The 21,590-nt window shown below is 38.3% G+C and overlaps 1 long non-coding RNA gene across 2 annotated transcripts in view; it reads right to left on the bottom strand.

Moving 5' to 3' along the window:
- The window catches only part of LOC139827964 (uncharacterized), a 44,903-nt gene extending 23,313 nt beyond the window's left edge, over window positions 1-21,590 (bottom strand). For both annotated transcript variants that reach the window (XR_011739111.1, XR_011739112.1), the window contains exon 1: window positions 21,447-21,590. This is a non-coding gene — a long non-coding RNA (uncharacterized lncRNA). The remainder of the gene's footprint in view (window positions 1-21,446) is intronic.

Raw genomic sequence — 21,590 nt, 5'->3', positions numbered from 1 at the left:
AGTCAATAATCTTAGTAGGTGTAAGAATAGCACCCCAGGTACATAAATCTTGCCAGTCCTTAGTCTAATTTATGCATCTGGAGCACACAATCTGTGCTCTCCTCAGTCTTGGCAAGGTTGCTAGGGTAATAATTTCTCAAAAGTAAACTGTTGTGGACAATCTCTAGAAAGTATGCTGCACAACCGATACATTATTGACACAAAGTTTGGCATTACCCTATTATTCTTATTGCCTAAGCTTCTCAACAAATAAATGCATGATCAAATTAATCCCACCGTTCAGGGGTTTATATTAGGGACAGAACTGGCTCATTAAATTTAATTTATGGGTAAAGAATCTCCATCCGTTTGTAATGTTTCCCTGTGCTATAATAATGTGCTCTACTTTCTGAACTACTGTCCAGAGGCATAAGCTGGTTAATGCAGAACCAATATTTTCTCAAGGTACCTGGGGACTGACTTGGTAGAAGTAAATCAGTTTGGATTAGAATTACTTCATCAGTGACCATTAGAGATCAGTTATTTATTTTTTGTTACTATAGTATTGAAAATATATATAGAATGACTTTTGTATTGAAAATAATTCCATGAGGGGAGGATTTCCAAATAATTAAATAGGTCAGCTAACAAAAATTTTCAATGAGACTTAAACATCACTTTGCTCCCCTATAATTCACTTTGTCACCTTGTAATACCCTCATATATGACTTAGATCCTGTGAGGATATGCAGATCAGGTCATTCTATTTGCAAAATATCTAGCAGAATGGTCAGCTGAGACAGGTACAGTTTGGAGACTCATGATATAGAGGCCCTATGAAGGGGAATTAAAACACTCAAGAGGTCATATATGTTATAATGTAACTTTGAATCAATACCAAATTAAAAAAGCAGCATTTCAGCCTGCTCAGTACAGTGACTACAAAAAGTACAAGGCAGAAAGCAATCAGCAGCCCGGAATTTCTCAGTTGTTTCAGAAAATTTCTGCAGATATTTTTGTACCTTCCTAGCAAAACATACTACGAATGCACTGCTGTAAACATGGATTTGCCTTATTTAAATCAACTGGGAAAGACCAGTCTTCCGTTTGTCACGGATGTTGCATGTTTATTAAAAGTAAAGTCAATTGCAGAAAAAGCATTTTCATTTTCCTCTTACATTTTAACGGGCTTTTTTTAGAAGTGAGACCCTGTAGTATCTTGGAAAATGTCACCAAGCTTTACGTTCTTTCTGAGAACCTAAAACATCAAAATAAGTTTGTGGGCATGATAGTAAAAAAAACAAAAGCAAAACAAACTGGAAAGAACTACAAGAACTGCAGTATTACAAAAGCAGAAATGTATGTGTAAAATAATTTTCATTTATTAAAAAATATATATATTCTAAATGCTACTGTCGTAAGGTTTGATCCTTATACTTCACTGCTGAAGTCAATGAGTGTTTTTCTACTCGACAGAGCACGAAGTCCTTGGTCAGAAATAATTTCTTTTCTCTCCATAAATATACATACACAGAGTCATAAATGTATTTCCCTAATACATGAAAGGCATTGAGAACACAGATACTAAGTCATTATCCTGGCCTTTTGGTGAGATGGGGAAATTTTTTAACACTTTCTATTTTTCAAAGCAGAAGCCCAAGCCCAACAATACCCACCTTATTCTCCACTCATGAGCCATCATTTACCTCTGTGAAAAATGAGTGCAACATGCTACCAGCATGAGTAAAGCAATATCTGACTTTTTCACATAAGCATGACATTATAAAGCATAAGGAAGTGGAAAAGCAGGTCCTCTGTGCTGGCAGGATCAGATCTCTAGATGCTGTTCCCTCATGCGTCAAATTCTTCTTGCCATATTTCTCAGGTGATTAAGTTTGTTTACAGGAAGCCTGTGCCCATTTTATAGTGATTTTGCCCTGAAATCCCATGCTGAACAGAGAAAGGTATCAGCACTGCTGTACCCCTCTTGCAAAGCAGCAAACTGAGTCAAAGATGCAGATAGTTGACATCATTGTGAGCTGAATTAAGAGTTTCTCATTTCATGCTGGAGAAAATCCTTTAACACAGATCCAAGGACTCCTTTCCTAACTGCTGGTTAGTGGTCTAAGGGCTCTGCATTTGCATCTTCAGCACCTTTTCTTTAATGTATCCTGTGACCACAGGCTGACACATCACATCCAATACTGTGAAAAAGAACAGCTAGAGGACTGACTAAGGCAAAATGTTTAAATCAGAGGCGTTTATTTATTTAATGAAAGAGTGTAACATGGGAATATTTCCAAAGTAAACCTCTCACTTCATAAGCATTTCTATGCAAAACTTCAGATTTACCATTAGTTTTCTTATACAGCTTAAACCAACATGCCCTAAAATTAGGACAAGTTTCTGTCACCAACTAGATATAACATGGCATCATTTTTGTCTATTTATTTCTTTTTAAAGTTATAAACTTTTCAAAAATGCTGATCTTATTTCTTCTTCATGCTTTTACTCCTGAACTTCCTAGTTCAGACAGAAGACCCTTCTGCTGATCCTTCTGATGTTATATGAAGGAATTAGGCTGTTTTCTTTAGGTATAAAAAGTATAGGAAACTACTCAGCATTTAGTCCCATATAGTGCTTAATGTTCCAGCCACTATCTAGCAATGCACTTAAGCACACATATTACTTGCAGTACCTCGGGAGTCTCATTCATAACAACGAGTTTACTCAACAATTTTGGGGGTTTAGGGCCAGAATTCTAAGGATTCTCAGAATCCTAAAGGAGGAGATTTGGATGTGAGGAACTAAGGGCAGACTAATGAGCAAAGACCTGCTCATCTCTTTATCGTTGAGATATTCTCATATTTTATGAAAAAGAGAGCGAGAGCCAAGTACAAGCCTAAATAATTTGCTCATTTTGATGAGGGGTTGTGCAAGGGCTAACAAGGATTATTACTGCTTCTAGGAGACATTGATATCATACACACAAAAACGGCAACAAAGCAAAGCCTGTATTTGGATGGCATCAACTTGGAAACACAAAAGGAAAAACTGCAGTTCCACTGAGCAGGGTGGGGTAAAGAATTGAAAAGAATTAAAAAAGTCAAATTTCCTTGACGTGAAATTCAACTATATTTTCCCCTGGAAAAACGAAATGTAATACCAGTAATTTATAGAGACAGTTGAACAAATTGAAACCATCTACAGAAAATTAAGTTACATTTTTATGGAAAGAACAGAACATGTTTAACAAGCACTACCTAGAGCCAGCAGCCTTTCACTATATAACCTGCAGTGTGTTGTAATTATGCTGAGGTCAGAATGCCTGTTTCCAGCTTTAATCAGCTAAGTCAAATTTTTAGTTGGTCTAAAAAAATCTAATAAGCTTTTTATTCTTAGATTTTTTTTTTATATTGCAAATGTGAATTAGAAATAAACCACAATATATCCCTAGATTTTAAAAATGCTGGGTTACATTGATGGAAATATCCTTGAGCACATTAAAAGAGATAAAACGACATACTTTGGTAAAATTTGTGCTTGAATTTTAGTGTTTTGCAAATTCCTTGTTCTCAAGCACTGTATTTAAGCCTAATTTTATGTTGCATGGTAGCTTGGTTTGTATTACAAAGAGACAGTTAAAAAAGAAGGGAGCAATCTCTAAAACCATGTGTGGTCAGAGTGGGGTCTTCATTGTAGGAACTGAGCTATATTCTGTCAGTTGCTAGTGGATATTTTTATTGCCTCTTTTCAAATGTTGGCTCCCTAATAGCAAGAGTGAGTTAGATGTAGATGAATTCCATGCTTTTTTCCGTGCTGTTTCTGCAAGAAGTGCCATATTGCTATACTTGTGCCTGTTTCCTTACACGAAAATGACTAAAGAATGAAAACTGAATGGATAATTTGTTTAAATGGCAAATATAATGTGAATTCATAATGGTAAACACGTTTTAACTGAAGCAGACACTGGATAAAATGCAGAAGCAGGTTGTGACACTGGGACTGAACCTAGAACCTGAAAATCTTCCCCTCCCATGATGGTCCTGAACACCAGGATGAAGAATCACTCTCATTTTTTGCTTTTGCTGTTCCAATGCATCTTGATTTGTTTATTTCTGTGCAATAGAGCATTTTCAGCCAGGGGAATGGGGAATGTAACTGGTTCATAGCTGCCTTGTGTTGAAGATGCCCTCCAGAGAAGTCGGAGGATGTGGTTTGAGATGTCCTCAGATGGAGGAGAAAATCTGAGCCTGTCTCTTCCATATCCTGGTTGAGGAAACTAATCAGATTTGTACTGAGGGTTACAGTGTGAGGTGAAGGGAGGAGTAATGGTAGGGTAATTTGGTCCCATTGGGCAAAAAAAGTAAAGAATAATTCTCCTAGTCTTTTTGACAGAGAGAGGGTGTAGATACCTGTGTTCAGCAAATGACCCATAACTTAGGAAGTACTCTTCCACAGGTTTAAAAAGCAGCAAGATTTAAGACATATTCTTCTTGCTCAGTTCTAGATGGTTCCCTCCCCAGAGACTTCACTGTTTTGAATCTCATTTTGAGATGTCTAATACTTCCCTGGCATCACTTCAACAGTCTGGTCACCTAATACTGCCTTGTGAATGTGGCTTGGCCATAAAAATAAGATTTATGATGCTTCATTATCACAGTTCATAAATCATTTGGTGGCTCTAGCTCAAACAGACTACTTTTTTTCCTTCATACCTGGTGATTCTCTGATTTAGATGTTACTTAAGTGAAGTAGCATGGACAGGATACCCCCTAAGAAATAGACTCAATCAAAGTAGCGTTTGAGAGTAATGAAGATATCCAAGAGTATTTTATATCTTGCAGTCAGGATGTGTTTGCTCAGATCAGACCCAGGTTATCCAGAAGGATGCCACATCTCTGGCTGATTTCTGCAGATCTGAATCTTCACCAAATGTTTGAGCCTTTGTGTTGAAACCCTGCATTTTTTGTTACCTGCTTTCTCAGCTTAGGTATGTTCAGAATAACAATAGCTGACGTGTATCTGTAACTCTATTCCCCCTTTATAAAAGTAACGATCTTGCTGTTACTCAAGAGTCACTGGCCTTACAGAAGCAGCATTACTATTATTATGTGTGTGTGTATATATACGTATATCTCCCAAAACAATTCCTAATAATTTCCATTCCTTGGCTGGATGGTAGCCATTTGGTTAGTTGTCATTCAAGTGCATGGAGACCACGTAGCGTGTGAGAGTTGTATTTGTGACAGCAAAACTGCCAAAAACATCCAAGTACGTAACTTGAATATCCAATTATATTAACAAATGACGACGGCTAGAACTTGAGATGGTGGAAAATGAAATGTAGACCCAATTTTCTATTAGTAACAGCTTCTAAAATGACACTCCACTCCTTCACATTAGCTTTTCCCCTCCCTGACCTTTTTTCCCCCTCTCTCACTTCTCCAGAAGCCTCGTCAGTCTCAGCTTTTGTGCCACTGAATGGCCATACTGTTGAGCTTCATCTCCATAGATAAAAATCTTTACCACCACAGAGGGTATTTATTTTCATTTCTCCATAGTCTGAAGTAATTTTTATTTGTGGCTTTATTCCCCACCTTTGGAATGTGACCTAATGTCCATCGCACTTGAAATAAATAGAGCCTGGTTCAACACTATCTGCAAATCCTGGCTTGGTAAAAAACAATGAAACAAATTTTAAAAAAATCAGCATGTAGCAAAAATAGCAAATTGTTCAGTCTGCTAGCAAGAAAATGGCAACATTGTCAGCTTTTATTATGATACTGTGACTAGTATGATTCTCATTGTCTATGCTCCTGAAAGGAAGGAGATAGATAAACTTTTGTTAAAAGAGGTTTATTTATAGTCTTCCTGTTTGCACAAAAAGTTTGAAAATTTGACCTCAATATGCCCTACAGGCTTTAACCCAGGAAATGAAATGTCCTCATGTATATAATTTTAGATTTCATGGTTTTAAGCTTCACTGTAGGACTTCTGGCATTTCACTCACAGTGTTGGAGTGCTTGAGGTTAGCAGCACTACAATGACTAATAAAATCATGGGTTTTTATAATCAGCAAAATATAAGATTACGTTCAAACTACAAGTCTGAGTGCAGAGGATAGAGAACAGATGTATTTCACATAGCGTTTTTTTCCTACTCACAAGCCGTATCTTAAAATACTTCACAGAATTAAAAACACAGAAGAAAGTCTCACCCCAACACTATTTAACTGATATCCTGGGGAAACAGAAATTAGGAAGATGAGACATGTGATTTCCTCCAAGGTTAGAAATGTCATGAAAATAAAACCAATATGGGTGCAATAAAGTTATATGAAACAACATCCAAGAAGATGCTCACATTCACAGTGCCTAGATTCTATAAACAGACAGAGACCACAGAGCAGAGGTCAGAAAAGGTGACAGCTCCATCTGCGAGGAAGGCTGCAGGCAATCAAGGCAGCTGGTTTAAAAAAGAAAGTAGAATGAAAAAAAATGGGATTGGCAATTTTTACTAGATCATGGGATGCCTGCTTGTGACTAGGGGTGATATGTTCACAGGGTTGCTTGTTTAATAACCATTTTGCTCTTGTGAATGAACACATGAATTATAACTGCTACATCATGGAGATCCTGTTACCACTAACCGGTGTGCAGCACCATCACCAGATTCGCATTCTGCAGGACACAGGTGTCTTGAAGTTAACTTGTTATACACCCTCTTTATCTCAAGTGAGATGTAAGAGGCAGAAATCACAAGCTCCAGTCCTCCTGAGGTGGGAGAAGATGGTCTCCTCGCCTGCAGGAGCTGTGCACTGGTGGACGAATGGTGTCCCCACGTGAAAGAACCATGGGAGGAGGTCAGCAGACTGCACAGCATCAGAGATGATGAGAAAGGGATCGATCAGGGCTTCTCAGAGATCCTGCAGAGACAAAAGCCTGAACCCCCATGTACAGTGAAAGAGGGACAGGCAGAATCTGTGCTTATCAGGTTGGGAAATGGAGACACTCATGATGCTGAAGGTTAGAAACTGATGACTTGTGGCATCAGTAGGATAGCTCATATTCCACCTGCAGATCTGCAAGTACAGAATATGTTCGGTGCCCTGGTTTCAGGAAAGGGACTAGGAGCAGTCTCCAACAAAGCAACCAAGCCTGATGAGCCTGAGTCATGCACCAGGAGGAAGCAGCAAGTGACAGCAGCAGACAGTTCCCCACTTTAGGGGATGGCAGCCTCCTCTGATGACCAGACCTGCTGTCTAGGGATGGTTGCTGGTAGCTGGCAGTTCAAATCTGGGACATTCCAGAGAGGCTGCCTAGGCTTGAATGGCTCTTGGATTATTATCTCCTGCTGCTCCTCCACATGGGCACCAATGACAGTGCCAGGGGAGATCCTGACTGTTCGAAGCGTGACCGCACGACTAACCATCTGGAAAGCAGATTTGCAGAAAGGGACATTGGGAAGAGCTGCATTGGGAAGACCATTGCCAGCAGGTTGAGAAAGGTGATCCTTCCTCTCTGCTCAGTCTGGTGAGACACATCTGGTGTCCAGAGACCAGCAGTGTGCTCCCCAGTAAAGAGACATGGACATACTAGAGCAAGTCAAGCAAAGGTGAACAAAAATTATTACGGATTGGATCACCAGACACTTGAAGAGATTAAGTGACCTGGTTTTGTTCATCTTGGAGAAGATAGGCTTCCTGGGGGATTTTTTCAATGTTCATAAAGACCTGATGGGATGATGTAAAGAACTGGGAGGCAGAATCTTTTCAGTGCTGCACAGCAAAAGGAAAGAGGAAACAGACACAAATGGAAATAGAGGCAATTCTGTGAGGGTTGTTTATTTTATCTTTTAATTCGTGAGAGTCTTTGAACACTGGAAAAGGTTGTCCAGAGGTTGCAGAGTCTCCATCTTGGAGGAATTCAAGACCAAACTGGACATGGCCCCAAGCAAGATGCTTTAGCTGGTCCTCGGAGGCTGGACTAGATGATCTCCAAAGGTCCTGTCCCACTTGAGCTATTCTGCAAGTCTCAGCCTTTGATGACAGCAGCCAAAGATCTGTTCCTTTCTCAGTGTTCAGGGCAGTAAAATTTAGCTTAGTTTATAGTCAGCTAACGGAAGTTCTTCAGGACTTACATGTCAAAAGAAGAATTTTCTGGGGCAGATTCTTCATTTTTTTAATTGGAGAAGGTGATAAAACACTTGCTCAACACATCACCAGGATATTGTGCTGAAAGAAACTGATGAGAAAACTGGATATGGATGGATGGGAAAGGGTGAGAAAAAAAGGCTTCTGAGGCTCATGTGGTGGTAGAGAGTAAGGATCCTGCTTTTTCATGTTTTCTGTAAATCAGAATTCAGGACAGATGTGTACAATGCAGACAGCAGCAATGATCCATGTTCCAGTTTCAGTAGTGTGGAGAGGCCCTGGATACCATTGCAAAGTATCTGCTTTCTTCCAGTACTGTTGAAATCTGCAGGATTTCAAGAACGCCTTGAAAATCCTTCAATTAGTTGTGATATTTTTTCCAATACAACCATTTTAACAGGACAAACTGATCAGTGGAATATTTAATAATCCTGATTCCCAGTACTACGGTACTAGCTATGTCCCACCACAAGTTTATTTTTATTTTGTACACAATGGGCTACAGTTTGGTTGAAAACATTTTATACCAGCAATTCTCTTGGATAAGCTGATGTGTATTAATAACAGAGTGGCTTTATGAGGCAAACAAATGTTGTCAATTTTCAACTGACAATATTGTCTCATTCCTTTGCAGAGCACTGTTGAAAGAAAGCTGAAATGCTGTTGCCTACTGGTACTGACAAATGCCGTAAGAAAGATTCTGTGCATGGACAAGTCATATAGACATGGCAGCTATAGTGAAAAAATTGTGAAGGTCTTAGCCATCTCTTTTATTCAGTAAATGAGGCTGAGCTGAGAAAAAAAATGCTCCAACTGAGTAGCCTCATACCATCTATAAAGCATGTTTCAAAATACTGATGCTGGAAACAGACCTATACTTGATGAACTCCAGATGATTCCACTGATGTTAATACAGAGGAAAAACCCCAGCATCTTCCCTCCTCCATCCCCTTCCCCTGCCAGAGGTAATCCAGAGATTCTTGCACTGTGAAAGTCATTATGACATACTTTGGAACCAGCAAAAATGATTCATCTCATCTTTCCTATGATGTTTAAAAATGTATTTTGCAGTAGCTCTAAGTACAAGGCAGCTAGAAAACTTTCAACAATTTATATAAATAAATATCATAGGAAAAATCTTTGAAGTGGGAGATCATGAGCAAACACATCTGCTTAACAGAACTGAAAGCACAAGGGTTTGAGACCTTTCCCTTCTGTTCTACCAAACAAAATTAAAAAGAAATATGTGCTTTGTTTTAATGTTTTAATAAAAATTTCTGTGTTGTTTTGCATTTCAACACTTACATGGCAAAAGGAATGTGTAGATAAACAAATGTCTCATTTCTCTTAGTAGCAGAAGTAGTCTGGTTCATATTTATTGACATAGCATAAATGTCACCTTTGATAGTAAGGTTTTCATTTACTTTTGATTAAATAAAGCCTTTAGGAGATACTGTTTTGTTGGGGTTTTTAAATTTATTTATTTTTTAAAGAGAGCTTTGGTTCTTTAATTTCACTCATGAGAAAATTTTTGAAGGTACTACAGCTTAAACAGCTCAATATAGTATCCAAGAATCCTACCTTGCTTTACAAAGAATCATCTCTTAATCAAAAGTATGAAGCACATGAATTAACAAGTCTTTTCCATCTTGAAATACTGGGATTCTGTGTTTCATTCTATTCATAGCACAGCCTGAAACATTTTTCCATTATTAACCAGTCAGTAATGCTGAAAAAAACACCCTTGAGCCTAATGATTTTGTTCAAATATTTAAGTGGAGGAAAGGATGAAATAGACAAAATCAAAGCAAACTCAGACCTCAGTAAAGATTCCCTCTGTAAGCGAAATGGAAGAACTATTTTATAACAACTTTTCCGCCTTTTCCATACAAATGTGTCTTTTCATCAGACAAACTAAGTGCAAGATCTTTATAGGGTCTCGTGTATGTTCCTGTCTGCTAAGGAGCCTGTGACTAATGTTACTTAGAGCAAGACGTCTCGTCCAAACCAGTAATGACCATGAGCAAACCTAGAAGTTTCTGTGCAGAGAAGTGCATGAACTTCCATTATCTCCTGAATATTACATCAAATATGGAACTGTACAAGAGTGCTGTGGTCACTGGCCTTCAGACAGTGCCACACTTAAAGAAATGAAGTGTCTAAGACATACCAGATCAGTTAGAGCCAGCTTTACCAACAACCAACATTTTAAAACATTTAGAAATTGCTTACTATAAAAAAAAACAGAGGAGTTAAAAACGTAACAAACAGATTTTAAGTGATCTTAACCCACTAATGCTATGACTTGGATATTGTGAAATCTGAGCTAGTTTGTCAATTGGCTGCCTTTTGCAATTGATGGTAAATGTGACATGTGTTGGAGGCTGCTGGTGCGACATTTTCCTTACCAGCATTACTGATGGTAACTGCTCTAGGCACTCCTGTAGCCCCCTAACATTCTGTGATTCTGTGAATGATTGCAAAATGGAACAGTTCAAGCAATTGCTCTTTCATAATTTCTTGTGCTTGCACATAATATTTCATGTCCTTGCCTCTTCCTTCTCTTCCTCAAGTCTTTCACAGGAAGTTTTTCTATTATACATCCTGATTAAATTATATATTTCGCTTTAAGCTGCCTTTCTTGTGATTACAGTCTATTTAAAACACTGTGGTATAACATCATGAAATATATATCATGAGAAATACAAAAGGTACACATTTTTAAAGATTTGTAATATGAATTTTGAACTATATATGTTTAAATAAAATTGACCTAAATATGAAGTTGCCAAGACTAAACAAGATAACTTTTTCTGAGATTGTGTTAGATTTAAGGAACCCTGTCAAACTGTTGAATACCTATTATCTTCTTATACCCATCTAAACTTGCAGGTTCTTACCAAACAATAAGAGGTCTCTTTTCTGGCATTAAATATTAAGCATTAATATCACGCATAAAGAAAAATGTCATGTGAACGCATTTCTTAATAGTGCTGTACATCTTTTGTCTTTATGTTTCCTCCTAGTGTGTCATTACACGGACATTCAAGAAGGTCTTTGTATTTTCTACTTTTATAGCCTTGTGTTTTAAACAAAACTGTAGTCAAGATAATTTGGCAAGAAGTTTTTCTTATGCCCAGTAATGCTACTATTCTCTCAAGAGAGAGGTTAAGCTGAAGTAATATAAGATGTTGCCTCTTTAGCGTATAGAAAGATGAAGAGGATATGTATTTTCATTTCAGTTGGGAAGATGAGAAATGAGAAAGACTGTGACACAGTGTTTCATAGCCCTGTCACAAATACGGTGCAAGATTTGTGTATGAATTTTAATAATGTAAACAACTAATACTCAGGTGTTTGGAAGTGTTTTAGTTATTGCTTCTACTTTTTGAGTGGTTAAATGTAAAACAGAACAAGAATAAGACTAGCAACAATACCAGGTTTCTGATTGTTATTGTTACTGTCCTCTGGATAATCCCTAGCTCAACTTCAGCCTTCTTGATTTGCAGCAGCCAAAACAGAAAACAGTGAAGTGGTACTTTATTTCCTTAAGGCTAGGATATAGAGGAGTGAGTCCTACTCCCACAAACATGAAAGCAATGGGGAAGCAGGACTGGTGTCTGTACAATGAGGGATAAAGACATGAAAATGAAGGAAAATATGAAAAGGGTAAGTCAGTGATGTATCTGGTAAAATACCTACAGATCTGGGAAAGACATTTATATAGGGATCAAATTTCAGGCATCTATACCTATAGACGCATCTATACCTATAGACGCATCTATACAAATCTATACTATAGTTAAAGGTGTTCTCCAAAGCAGCCCTCAAGTCTAGACCTCATGTCCAAATGAGTGACTTTTCAAACGTGACTCCCAGTGTGGATGCAGCACAGGGGATGCTGCAGGCTCAGCCTAATACCCTGTGGGTATGAGATCAAGAAGGAATGCTCCCAAGTGGTGACAAGGTCCCCCATCTTTATTTGGGGTGGATCTAAGATCATCCCAACTTAACAACATGCACCTACTGAGAGTATGGGGAAAACACTGACTTCATGGCCACAGCCAAGAAACTAAAAAGGGATTTCTCACCACTGAGAAATCAAATTTCTACATGTAACTTTGAATATATTAGAAATACTTAAACAGGTATATGGTATTAGAAAAGAGATGTCATTCCAAGTTATGTGACATTAAATAGAAAGCCCAGCAAAAGGGTCAAGACAATGAATTACTACAAAATATATATTAACAGCAACATAATTACATAGATAATAAATTCAAAATACAAGGGTTCAAACCATGAGAATCAAGAAGGGCAACACATGACCTGAAATACAGGTATATTTATGGTGGTGCACATTATGTGGAAAACAATGAGCAGAAACGCAGAAAAAAAAAATGGCCTTTCTTCAGGCAATAAAGCACAATGTGTAGGTAAGAGAATCACTTCATTCTCTACAGTCATGCTATTTCAAGAAGGAAAAATAAGTAACTATCACCAAGGCCGTAAAGATTTCTAGAAAGGGCAAGGATAACTTCAGTGTAACTTCAGTAGACTAAGAGACGCTGAAGATGTTTTCCAGAAGAATGCCAATGATTCCATTTCTATGTTCACAACCACACTGTAAGATCAATGACTAAATTCAATTGCCACTGGTTCATGGAGCCAGGTGCATTTTAATGCCAAGAATACCAGGAAGCAGCAACATTAAACTGGAGAAGTAAGGCCAAGTGTTGTTCATCCACAATAAACTCAGGAGCCAGTGGCCAAGTACAGACTCTTGGTAAGAAGCCCATGAATCAAGAGACAAGGAAACAAAGGAACTGGTACAGAGGCAAGGGAAATAGTTCCTCACATGGTCTGTAAAGCTACAAGAACACAGAGCATCTTCAATGTTGATGTAGCTAATAAAGATGGATGCAGCTCCCTACAAAAAAAGCATCATTTCAACCCTTGATATTTTCAGCACAGGTATCTACAAGTGGTGAGAAATCCTTCATGTAAATCATCAAGGGTTCGAAGTCCAGATATTTTAAAGAAAAAAGAAGAAATTACCACAACCCTAAAATGCTACCATCCTGCAGAGTTAGAGTGAAAGTGTAATTTCCAAAAGCAAATTAGGAAAAATAGTCACCTAAAACTAGCAGGCCGAAGCTGTTGCTAGTAGATACCTAGTATGCTCAGAAAATGCATCCAGAATAACTGTATAATTTGAGCGAGAGTATTATCTCAGAGACATTTTAAAATGACTATAAAAAGCACTTCCAAGTGTAGCTGAATGGTTACAATATACACTTTTGAAACTTCTGTGCTGCGAGGTAGAATAAAAACTCCAAAAAAAGCTGCTTATGGTGGAAATACAGTGCACAGCAAGCCTGCCAGGGCATGGAAAACACAACGGAACATGAGATAATGTTACCAATCCTCTATACTTTCTATGCAATAGTGAAAACCTCAGCAGAATAGTGGTGGCCAGCCAGAGGGCATCAAAAAATGACCAGGAAGAGTCTTGGATATTGCTTGGTTTTGCGTACGAGAAATAGAAAAGCTGACTGATATTACGAACTACTAGGATGCTACCAAACACTTTGAAGACATAACGTGACTTCCACTTGCAACATTACAGATGTGAAACCTTTTGGAGACTGTTGGGTTGGGAGGCCTGTGAATGCTTAATATGCAGTGTCAATATGCTTCACATCATCTACATTCCAGTAACCTGTAGTCGCAACAACTTATCAAACACTTGAAATAAGACACAGTAAAAGCAGTATTTAAAAGATAATAAAAGGAGGAGCCTGCATATATATCAGGAAGTCTTAGTCTGCAGGAGGCAGCTGGAAGTCAATCTTTATGTGACTGGATTAACAGTTACAGTTGTAACCCTCTTGTAAACAAAGCACTTATTTAGGTTTTCAGGCATTAGTCTTTATGTGATATTCATCAGTCTGGGGTCCATAAATTAGGTTTAATTTTTTTTTTTTTCACTTTCTTTTGTAGAAATAAATATCTATCATTATTCCAATAGGATGAACAGCTGATGGGGTAGAAAGGTTTGTCTTCTTGTGGTTTTTTTTTTTCATGAACCATATTTTGAGACACTTGAGTAATTTTCCAGAACCTGCTCTAGGCTATTCTATTGATATTTCCAATTCCTCAGAGGTTGTAAGAAAGGATTAACTGTTGGACAATATCCATATGGGAGACCATGAACACTAGAAGTTAAAGGCTTTGCAGCATAATCATCTGTGGAAATGTCATCTGAAAAGCTGCGATAATGTCTGAAATTTGCCAGTGGGCAAGAATACTGTATCTGGGGATGTAAAAAAGATAGGCTTGAGATTGATTCTAAGAATTCAAGAAAGATGGAATTGCATCTGAATAGAGGGACTTGTGGCTCTTTGGATTACGTCTCACAGGAGATAAACACTTGCTGACCTTCAGTCCCTCAGCGCTCTTCTGCCCAAACTTTCAGTGCACTTGAATGTTTATTTCTTGACCTTGAGACCTAACAAAGCAAAGAGGTTTAGAAATACTTGAATTGGTTTGGTTGTTATGATGATCTTCTAATGAATATTTTTCTGGTGAGGTTAGTGTAAATCTGGATGCTCTTCATGAACTGTAAGTACTGCAAGGTACTGAGGAAGAAAAAATGACTGATTCTTTGAGAAGAGCAAGTGGCAATGTGTTGTCAAGGGTAGGTCCTTATCTGCACAAGAAGTATTTTTATGAGCCGCACAGTCAGATATCTTGCAAGTCCGGAACTGCAGAAGGCTCTTAAGGAAAAGATCATGTTGAATTCCTGCTCCATGTAGTCCATTATAGATAACTGTGGACAGAAGACAATTCACACATGTAATATATTAGCTACACTTCCTTTGGTTTGGGACACTGAGTCCCTAGAAGCACATCAGTGTAGGTCTGCATGCTGTCAAATTAAGGCCAAACAGTCATGTCAGGAATTAGAAGCAGTGGAGCATCAGGATACACATAACCATGTGGTCTTCCCAATCCGTAGCTTTGTTGAACTAAAGGGTGGGTCAAAAAGATGGACCCAATTGGAGATCACTACTGCTTTGAAACTGGGTCCATCTTTTTGAAACACCCCATAATACATGAAAACCAGGATGTAACAACAACAAATGAGGACTTTGTTCAGAAAGCGGTGAGGCATGGGTTGTGTAACTTTTTCATGTCACTGCATGTGTTGCAACGTAGAATAAGTCTGGCTGGAAGACATCCTTAAGATCATTAAGTCCAACCATAACCTAACTCTGGCACTAAACCACATCCCTTTGAGCCTCACCTGTATGTCTCTTAAACAGTTCCAGGGATGGTGACTCCACCACTCCCCTGGGCAGCCTGTTCTACTGCTTCACAACCCTTTCCATGAACTGTTTCCTCATGTCTAATCTGAACCTTCCTTGGCACAACTTAAGGCCATTTCTTGTCATCCAATTGTTTGTCACCTGCGAGAAGAGACCAACACCCTCCATGCTACAACCTCCTTTCAGGTAGTTGTAGAGAATTAGAAGGTCTTCCCTTGGCCTTTTTTCCAGGACAAACAACCCCAGATCCATCAGATGCTCCTCATAAGACTCATACTCCGGACCCCTCACCAGCTTAGTAGCCCTAATGTTTACTATTATCTTACAATTGTATATTATTGACTTCACTATGATTTGTAGTCTGTAATGACACTTGAGCTTTATTTCTGAAGAGCTGCTCTGTAACCAGTTCTCCCTCTCACATTTGCACAGTGCTGCATTTTCTCTCTTCTAAATCTATGTGTTCAGACTTTGTTTTCCCCACCTGAAAAATATTATCTTCAGAAGTGTCATTCTTACAAAGTAAGGTGAACAATACTGTACCTTGCAGCTCAAGATATTCAGAGGCTTTGGGTTCTTTTTCTTTTGATATCAATTAAAGCAGGCTGTACTATTTTCCTCTTTTTTGTGTTTATGTTTCTGAAAAATAATCAGAAGCAGAATGAGACCTGGAAAGTTTCCACTCTTTTTTGCTATGGTAAAGATGTATTCAGTTATACACCAGATGATTCATGAGGTTTCTAGTAGTGGGCACTACTTATTCCTGCCCACTCTCCTTACAGGACTTGATAAGTGTCTCTTCTGGGAGAACACAAACTGTCCAAAAGACACTCCAGGAAGCTTTATGTTTCCAGGAAAATGTTGGGTGGGTTGTTTCTCATCCAATCAATAAATTTGGCTTAGAGAGCACTGGGGACAAGGAGGCTGACCTGATCTATCCAATCCTGGATGAAGTACATCTCAAAGGAACATTCAAGCCTCCAGGGGCTTGTCATCTCTAGTCTATATTTTGTATGTTTTCAGGGCTGCCTGACAGTCAAGATGCATCAGAAAATGTTGAGCCCATCAGTCCCACCACACTGCAGACACCAGGCAGGTGCAGAGACATTTCAGTTCCCCCAAATTCTGAGCACTTCAGCACAAACCCGGCAGCTGGAATTCTATTAAAAACCAGAGCTGTCTAGAGAATGTCACTGGTTCACGAGTGGGAGAAATACTCAAAAAAAGAAGCTGCTAGGAGCCCCTGTTGACCTTGTGTATATTCTCTTATAGTTTGAGAAAGGTACAAGTTTCAGACCACCTATTTTACAGTGATGGGATTTTCAAGTTTCTTAACCTAAATTACATCCTTTTCTAGGTCCGTCCTTCCTTCCAGTTATAACTTGGTCAGCTAGCACAGTTATGAAAGTACTAAACTGCAAACATAAGAGCTGCTAAGAAGTGCCTCAATTAATTTTCTGACGCTTGAGCAAACCTCAAACTTTTATACTACTGTGTTGCCAGGATCTCGAAAAGGTTCTTATAGCCTCCGCAGAAGAGAAAAATCTGTTGTAAATGCTTCTAGAGAAAAAAAGATGTTAAGAGTTAATTACATTTGCACAAACTTTGTTTGGGGGTGAATGAAATGTGACTGCAGCTCTTCTCCTGAGGAATGAGTTAAGACTTCCAACTTACATTGCCATTCAAATAATTTCCTCCAAATTTAAGTAAAAATCTCGATCTTTTAAAATTGTGTGACTCATGTTGAATATACAAATGAAAGTTTTTTAACGTATTTGATGTTGCTTGTAACAAAAAACTTGAGCATTCATATCATCTGAGTAATTTGTACTGATTGTTTACTGGGTTCAGCTATTGAAGATGTGAAGTATTTTGAGAATTTGTGTACTTTTTCTGTTGCCTTTCTCAATTATCTTTGTTCTTTAGGGCTGACATAAGGAACCATAAAATGTTTTAGAGTGACAGATGCTACAGAGAAAGATCAATTGTCATAAAAAGTGTGTAGGTTGATGCTTGAAGGCTTTAGCAAAAGCTGGGGGGAAAATGTATTTTCAGGTCATTGGATGCAGTCAAGAGTGCTGAATCTCATTACAAGTGACTGGGCTATTGCTTAGGAATGCTGGAGCAGAAGCTATTAAACTGTTTAATGTAAATAAGCTCATTAATGGACTATATCAGTTTGAGTACACAGAGAATAAGGCTTTATTCATAGAGATTTTTGCAGCTAATGATACTTTCAGTGCTCAGCTCAAACTTTTGGCTTATGTTCAGAACTTAAAATCCTAACTCATTAGGAAAAAGAACAGGAAGTGCTTTCACGGGCAAGGAACAGTTTCTAATCAGGTGACCTGCAACACTTAAAGCCTTCCTCTTGTTAACAGCATTTTGCTTTTTTCCATTCTTCTATTGCGTTATTCATTAAAAAAAATTGACCTACACTGTCAGAGTCCTGAGTACACCAGTAGGTGCTGATGTCCCTGAGCAGCCTCACCTGGGACCTCCAGCCATGCCTTGTTCATGGGCCCAGGACCCCATTTCAGCTCACCCTGAAGCCACCAGCCCCTGCCCCAGCGATGCTGTAGGATGCTGGTCCCAAGCTCTGCCAGAGTCCTGCTGTCACCACCTTGGGTCCTGCTGAGCTGGGCTGGACCTGCAGGCTGGTGTCCCAGCCTGGCCTCAGCCTGTCCCTGTCCTCAGGGAGATGCCTGATGCACTGGACTTGGGGACACCCTCAGCCTGCCCTGCTCCCTGGCAGTGGGATGACCCCATGGGGACCCTCCGCTGCTCTCAGTGCCTGAGGGAGCTGCTGGCCCCAGTGCACCCTGAACTCTCTAATTTTTCAACTAAAATCCGCTAATTTTAGTTGTGAACCAAAGAAATATCCATCCATCCATCCATTACACAATTATATGCTTCTATGAATCTTAATGTCCATCCCTGTAAAGTAAGGGTTTTGTAAGCTTGATGTTTTAAGATATAAACTATGGAGTAGACTGATAAGAAAAACATAGCTTTGAAATTGCTTAGCAGTTGGAAAGTAACACTTGAATAAAGAAGTGCTTTACTGGTCTTACATTCAAATGATTTCTATGACGTATTAGCCTGACCATTTCCTAAGAGATTTTGAAAGTAGATCACACTGTATATTTGCTATTCAAACAAAAAGAAATCTCTCCTTTGCTAGGTGAAAAGTTTCCAGTATATAAAGTCTTAGTATTTACACATTTAATTTAATCACCCAGAGCCATCATTTTTGCCAAGCAGCGTAACAAATCCCCTAACATATTGTCATCCGCCAGAGGATTATAGTTCTCTTTTGGGAATTCTGCAAAATTCGAGATAGCGTCGAAGTATTTTTTCACTTTTGAAATATAGTCTGTTTTTTCTGAGGATCTCGGTGTGCCTTGAAGACAGCACTTGAAGACAGCTGTATAGCTGAAAGAAACCTAAATGCACTTAAACTTAACACAGTTAAATTTTTGACTAGACCTAGTCTGGTTATAGAATGATATCAAGATTGTTTCACGCAATATATTTTTCATGAAACTTCTTGACCAGTATTGAAAATATTTTAATTCTTTCTGAAAGCAGTCTATTATCTTTCAGACTAATTGTTTCTCCTTATATATAGGACCACCTTCTAGGAAATGAACCCTCATGTATGAAAACACAGGCTCCAAAAAAGATCACTGAATGTGCTTGACTGAAATTGAGCAAGTGATATTTGACAAAAATCTAACATGATCTTTGATCTAGAAGGATTTTTCTTAAGAATGAAATGATGTTTGATGAGACTGATAAAGGAACACTGTGGTTCACTGTGGCATCAATAGCATGCAAAGACTTTTTATAGGTGTTAAAATCTTGGAGAATATTAGAATAGCTGCAATTGTTTGGTTTATTGCATGATTGCTTGAAAATGTTATTTGAATTTAGTCTTTCAGTATCTGCAGAACCATGTGTGATACCAGAATACATACATACATGTTTCAGCTAAAGGATAACTACATAACAATATCCAGTTGCTGGTACCCAAGGTCAGTGAAGTTCAAATTTAAAGTAGAAGGTATTGTTTTCCAGGTAAACGTGGAACATGTATAGGAAAAACCATACAGGCAGTCAAAGCACTGCGTGTGCAAGTGACAGGACTAGATGAGCACAATAGTTTCCTACTAAGGCAGAACAGTATGTGTTGAACTTCGTGCCATAATAAAACCGTTCACTTAAAGCTAGTATTGAGATATACTGCTAGGAAGACATATAACACAACCACATTCTAAAAACAGTTAGGGTGGAATTACTTCCACAGAACTTCGGAACCCAGAAATTGGATGTTTAAGTTTCAGCTGGTTACCTCAAACTCCCTTTGTCATCAACACGGAAAAACAGAACTGCACTGGAATAGAGACTTGCTTTTATATGACCAACTTCAAACAACTTCCGCTTCTCTAAAAAACAGGGTTGAAAGGGGTGCTTTTGGTGACCAGGTAGGAGTTATGATGCTAAATCTAAAATTATTACATTAGGATCTATGACTAGATTTCCAACTTCTGCTTTTTATACACTTCCAAAAATTAGTTCTTATCATTATCTTATAAAAATAGTTTATGCATACCAGGAAGTGACTGGAAATTTTATTCATAACAATCTTAAAACCTTTTTCTTCATGCATCAAGTTCTGCTGTTTGGGGGATGTTTGTGTTTACTTGCTCATTTCTACTTAAAAGCTGAAAGTCCACACTACATATAAAATGTTGCCAAGGGTTTATCTTACTGCAGTACCAGATGTCATCACCCGTGTCTTACACTTCAGTAATTGGTTGGATATTTGACAAAAAGATACAAACATATCTACTAATATTTATAAAATATACTTTATAAATTAGATAGAAGCTCTGGGGAATATTAGACACCGATGTTTTTGAGCAGGCTTGATGAGATACATATTTGGCAAGCTTCAGAGTAACTTAAGAAGAGGAAATCATACAACGTTATCTTGCTCCTTCCCTTTTCTAGTTTTATACAAAACAGGACATAAGGCTCTTGTTACCAATTGAAACTGACATTATATGAAATTTAGTTACTGTTTTATTTAATAAGAACCCCGACTTGTAGCCTTGTAGGAAGGAATTTAGTTTCATTTTGTTTTCCCATTTCACTTTAGCAGTATTTGCATGTGAGCTTCTAAACTGAGCAAAGCTTTAACTTTCACAGTAATTTCGTAAAGCTGAATACCATATTTCCATCAAATAAAATAACATTCATGTAAGACTAGAATAGTAGACATTGCACAGCAGTTCTTCACCAGTAACCTAGTTCTAAAATAACCTAGTTCTCGATATTTAATTGCCTTTGGATAGGTGGATGTTTCTCAGGCATTGGACAGTCATGGAAAAAACACTGAACCGGTGCTGAGAGCACCCAGAGTTTAAGACTCTTCCATCCTAAAAGTCTGTTTCCTCCTTGCTCCAGGCATGTATGACAGAGCAAATGGTTAACATTGACATAATAAATTTTCATTACAGATTAAATTTAAATGACACATTAAAACAAGACTGTAACCACTAGAGACCAAAGCATACTTGTTTAAGTCCCAATGAGTCTTGCATTGTTTGATTGAGTCTCTTCGACCAGATAGATGGAGAATATTAAGCTAGCCAGAAGCTTACACAACACTGCAGATTGCAGTATTTTTAATCAGTCAGCATTCTTTTATTGCTGCTAGTTCACAATGTCACAGAGGCACCCCAAAAAATCAATTTAGGCAGGTGATAAGCTCCAAAGAGAAAGCACTTATCCAAGATTATTCAGCATTGCAACAACATTATAAAACACAGATTCAGACAGCATTTAAAAGTTCCATTACTACACAGCCAACTCAGGCACAAGGAATCCCAAAACTCTAGAATGATAATTCAAAATGTGCATCTTCCCTCTCATACAAAGTGAGGACATTTAAGGGTACCCAGAAGACCACTTACCAAGAAGGCAAGGTGTGTCAATTCTCAAGGAACTTTCCTGAAATAGTGCCCACATCTAAGGAGGAGAGTCTCCCACTGCAGCCCCACTGGTCCAACAGAAACCAACTCAACAGGAACCTCCACAGAACTTCATCCATACCCTAA

This window comes from Patagioenas fasciata, chromosome 4 (genome assembly GCF_037038585.1).
Source record: "Patagioenas fasciata isolate bPatFas1 chromosome 4, bPatFas1.hap1, whole genome shotgun sequence".
Lineage (NCBI taxonomy): Eukaryota > Metazoa > Chordata > Aves > Columbiformes > Columbidae > Patagioenas > Patagioenas fasciata.
The sequence above is the reverse complement of the archived record's forward strand: the minus strand, read 5'-3'. Positions and strand labels throughout refer to the sequence as shown.